Source organism: Quercus lobata, chromosome 5, assembly GCF_001633185.2.
Source record: "Quercus lobata isolate SW786 chromosome 5, ValleyOak3.0 Primary Assembly, whole genome shotgun sequence".
NCBI classification, from domain to species: domain Eukaryota; kingdom Viridiplantae; phylum Streptophyta; class Magnoliopsida; order Fagales; family Fagaceae; genus Quercus; species Quercus lobata.
Window position 1 is genome coordinate 28,948,498 of NC_044908.1, and position 5,221 is coordinate 28,953,718.

Here is a 5,221-nt window from a genome sequence, read left to right on the forward strand (position 1 = left end):
TGATAAGATGTCTAGTCTAGACCCAGGGTTGGTAGTCCATTCTCTTAATGTGGACCCAGGGATGAGGCCAGTAGTCCAACCAGCTAGGGTCTTCCACACTGAGGTAGAAGCTCAAATAGTTCAAGAGGTCAAGAAATTGCTAACAGCTGATTTTATCAAACCCATCCAACACCCAAAATGGCTTTCCAACATTGTACCTGTGAAGAAGAAAAATGGTCAGATCCATTGCTGTGTAGACTTTCGCAACTTGAACAAGGCATGTCCTAAAGATGAATTCCCCTTGCCCAATATCGACCTCCTTGTAGATTCAGCTGCAGGAAACTCAATGTTCTCATTTATGGATGGGTACAGTGGATACAACCAAATCCGCATGGCAGCCAAAGATGCAGAGAAGACGGCATTCAGAACTCCGATTGGGAACTTTTACTACACTGTAATGCCCTTTGGCCTCAAAAATGCGGGGGCTACGTATCAGCGGACCATGACAGCCATTTTCCATGACATGATGCATGAGGAGATGGAAGATTATGTAGATGACATTGTGGTCAAGTCAAAAACCAGAACAGGATATTTCCAAGTACTTGAGCAAGTCTTTGAAAGATGCAAGAAGTACAAGTTACATATGAACCCCATGAAGTGCGCCTTTGGAGTGTCTGCTGGAAAGTTCCTTGGGTTCCTGGTACATCACAAAGGCATAAGTGTGGATCCAACCAAGGCCACAGCTATCGCCACAATGAGAAGACCAACTACTGTTAGGGAACTCAAAAGCTTCCTGGGAAGGGTCTCCTATATTAGGAGATTTGTGCCTGGTTTAGCCTCAGCTACAGCAGGCCTATCCAAACTGTTGAAAAAGGGGAATGAATTTACTTGGGGGACAGAGCAGCAGGAAGCTTTTCAAAGAATTCAGGGCATCATGAATCATCTGCCTACCCTCCAGGCACCAGTACGTGGGCGACCTCTATTGCTATACTTAGCATCAAACTCCCAGGCAATAGGAGCTTTGCTGGCACAAGAAGATGACTAAGGAAATGAGCAGCCTGTATATTACGTAAGCAGAACACTCAAGGATACCGAGACCAGGTACCCCAGAATAGAGAAAGCCTGCCTAGTGATCATTTATGCATCCCAAAGGTTGAAGAGGTACTTCTCAGCTCACCAAATCCTCTTGGTAACCAAGTTCCACCCCATAAAAGCACTCCTGCACCAGCCCCTTCTTACGAGAAGAATAGCACAATGGCTAGTGTTGCTCTCTCAATATGATATAGGTATAAGAACTCCCAAGGCTGTCAAGAGCCAGGCCATAGCAGATTTGCTAGCTCAATTCTCAGGAAAGGAGGAAGGCCCGCTAAGCGAAGAAATCCCTGGCGAAGTAGCAGTAATGGAGATCCCAGGGAAGAAATGGACCATGAGGTTTGATAGGTCGGCTACAGCAACTTCAAATGGGATAGAAATTGTACTAAGTTGTGAAAATGGGGATATCATGCCCTTGTCTTTCAAACTTGGTTTCTCGTGCTCTAATAATGCAGCTGAATATGAGGCATACTTAACCGGGTTGACTATAGCACTCAACATAGGAGTAAAACATATGAGAGTGTTGGGAGATTCCAATCTTGTAGTCTCCCAAGTAAAAGGTGACTTTGCATTACAGGAACAAAGCTTAGCAGCCTACAGGACTTGGGCACAAAGGCTGGAGATGGAATTTCAGACCTTCAGCATAGAATACACTCAAAGAAGTGAAAACAGGTTTGCTGATGCACTCGCCACCCTGGGATCCCAGATACCATTTAATGGGAGAGATACGCTGATAAAAATAGGAAGGCATGAACATTCTATTGTAAGGATCCTCCAAAGGATGTACCCCGGAGAGTCCAAACAGCAGGACTGGAGGGACGAAGTCAAAGAAAAGATGAAAGAGGCAAGGCCCAGAGGGAACATCAAAGAGCTAATGGATTACACTCAGATAGAAGGAGAATTGTATAGAAGGCTGCCAGGAGGAATATTGTCCAAATGTATCACCAAGAAGGAAGGAAAGTCGAAACTAAAAGAATTACACGCCCAAGCATATGGAGTTGCAGAAAAGGTTAGCCTATATAGAAGGATGCAACGCATGGGGTACTACTGGCCAGATATGGACAAGGAAGCAGCAATTATACAGGAGAAATGCCAAGAGTGTCGTTTGGCAATTGATAAAGAAGAAAGCTACGTGGTGTTTATTGCAGAAGATTGGCGGGTTCCTTTCATAGGATACCTGGCTCAGGGGATCCTGCCAACCGACAGGAAATTGGCCCACAAGCTCAAAAAGCTAGCAGGCAAGTATTTCCTGCAGAACGACATCTTATTCAAAAAGGGATACCATGGGGATCCCCTCAAGTGCCTGGGACCAAAGGAAGCTAGAGAAGTAGTCAAAGAAGTACATTCTGGAGATTGTGGAAGTCACCCGAGGAAGAGAAGGCTGTACAAGCAGTTACTGTTGTTGGGATATTACTGGCCAACAATGAAAAGAGACTCTGAGGAGCTGGTCAAAACATGTCATGCTTGCCAAGTCCTGGGAGATGCAATTCACACTCACCCAAATGTCCTACAGGATATGACGACGCCATGGCCTTTTCATACTTGGGGGCTTGATCTCATAGGGCCTATAAACCCTCCATCCAATGGTTATATATGGATCCTGGTAGCCACAAAGTACTTTACAAAATGGGTAGAGGCCATCCCTTTGAAAAAAGCTACTGGAGCAGCTGTAGCAAATTTCATTCGAAACCACATCATTACAAGGTTCGGGATCCCCAGAAGATTGATCAGTGACAACGGAACCCCATTCATAAACAAAGATATGAAGGGGTTAACTGAAGCATACCACATTAAGCATGGAAGATCTACCCCATACTACCCACAAGGAAACGACCAAGTTGAAGCTACTAATAGGGTAATGTTGAAGATCCTTAAGAAAATGAAGCATGAGTATGGAGGGAAATGGAGTGACCATCTGGCAGATGTGCTTTGGGCATGTAAAAGCTCTGTAAAAACAGCCACAGGATTCTCCCCATTCTCCCTGGTCTATGGAACAGAAGCCATCAACCCCGTGGAGTTAGTCATTCCTACACCAAGGGTAGTTCTGGAGGAAAATCAAGGAGAAAGTGAGGACACAAACAATGAAAGGAGGCTAGCAGATCTGGAAGGGGTAGAAGAAGAAAGAGAGCTAGCCAAGAAAAGGAGCCAGAGGTACCAGCAGAGAATGACCAGAGCATATGCACAAGCAGTACGCCCAAAAGTGTTCACTAAAGGGCAATTAGTACTAAGGATGGCGGAGCACGTGAGGAGGAACCTGCCAGGGCCTTCCAAGTTCACCCCAAAATGGGAAGGACCCTACATCATCAATGCAGCTCATGAGAGTGGGTATTATTACCTTGCCAAAGAAGATGGGACAGTCCTGACAGAACCCATAAACGGGAAATGGCTGAAGCAATACTATGCATAAGGACAAGGGGATCCCGGTACCTCAGGGTCCTTTTACCAGCTTCACTATCTGCTAAGTTCTTTTTTTATTTTATCTTTTTATTTCAGTCTTTATCATGAATTCTGGTCTAAAATGATTTTGTTCAAGAACATATGATAGATTGACACTTTGTGGTCAATACTGCACTAAATGATTTTTCTTTGTTCCTTAAAATTGACCATGTTTTAATGAAGTTCCTGTTTCTTCAACATTTAATCCTTTCTTTAAATACTGCAAAGACCAAATTTGGATAGATTTAAGGAAGGATACCTGAGTCAAAAAAAAAAAAAAAAAGTATGTAATACCCTTTTACATATGGCCCAGGATCCACCTTACAATAATTTCAGATATCCCACAAACAGTTCCAAGTGCATAGGTCTAGGATCACAGAATAAAAGTAAAGTATCTAGGATACCTAGCCTAGCACTTGGCAAAAAGGGAACCTGTCAAAGTTCATGAACTGGGACCGTATCTCAAAAAAAAATATACATAGGAAAGGATACCAGTGTACCCAGTTCAGTGCTTGCATAATAGATTACCGGGTACCTGGACCAGAACTTACAGTGAAGCCTGTGGAAACCATGGTCCAGGACTCAGGAAAGAAAAGAGTCATAGGAAAGAAAATGCAATATATCAAAGAAAAAAGGCAGATTCACATACTAAGAAATGAGAAGCAGTTTTGAAACACAAAAAAAAAGAGAAAGCAAAGAGTAGAGCAATGTTCAAAAAAAAAAACTTATACAACCCCAAATTGTTTATGTAAATCTAAAATAAGCTAAGGAATGAGGCCGGCCAACAGGGAGGCTTCCGGAGAAATAACAGGCACAGTCAAAGTAGAAAGGATCCTCTGCCGCTTGACCTTCAAGTCTTGTAAAACCTTGTGAGCATGAGCCAAAGCTTCCTCAGCAGCAACTATCTTAGTGTCTGTACTCTTGAATGATTGCCTCTGAAACAGCATATGAGCCAGCAGACGCAAGTGATCCAGCAGAAAAGACAAATTGAACTTGGCCTCCAGAAGGTCTTGCACCACCCCTCTCCATTCCAGAAGCTTTTCTTCAGACAAAGAATCTACAGAGGAATTCCTTAGGGAAATCAGCACAGCACACAGCAACTCCATCAAAATATTGCCTAGAAAAACGCCTCCCCTGAAGCCACTAGTGAAATCCCCGTGACTCTTGAGCAGACTCTCTAGCAGCGGCAGGCCTTCCACAGGAACAGAGAAGCGCAGGAAGCTGCCATAAGAAGACCCGAAAACATGGAAGTGGCTGGCAGGAAGACTGTTGAATTCCAAGAGATCAAAGCAAGCCAGGAAGGAGGAAAGCCTTGAATCAAGATCTGAGGCAGCCATTTTCGAGGCATCCCCCATCACTGTGTCACCACTTGTAGGGACAGGAGGACTTGCAGCCTTTCGCTCTAGATGAAGGTCAGCAACTTGAACAGGTCTCACAATTCCTTCAGGGATAACAGGCTCAGAACCTGCAAAGCCTGTATCAATATTCAAAAAAAAAAAAAAAAGAAGAAAAGAAAAGGAAGAACAGATTTAGTTTTTTTAAAAAAAAAGAAAAGGGGAAAAAGAAGAACAAACCAGTTCCAGCTTCTTGGGGCAGAGCCTCTTCTTCCTGATCCCCTGACTTCGCCGAGGATTCTGGGAAGGAACATAAGGCAAGTTGAAGAAAAGGTGAAGGACCAATGGCAAAGTGGCTAAAGGAAGGAATAGATGCAGGG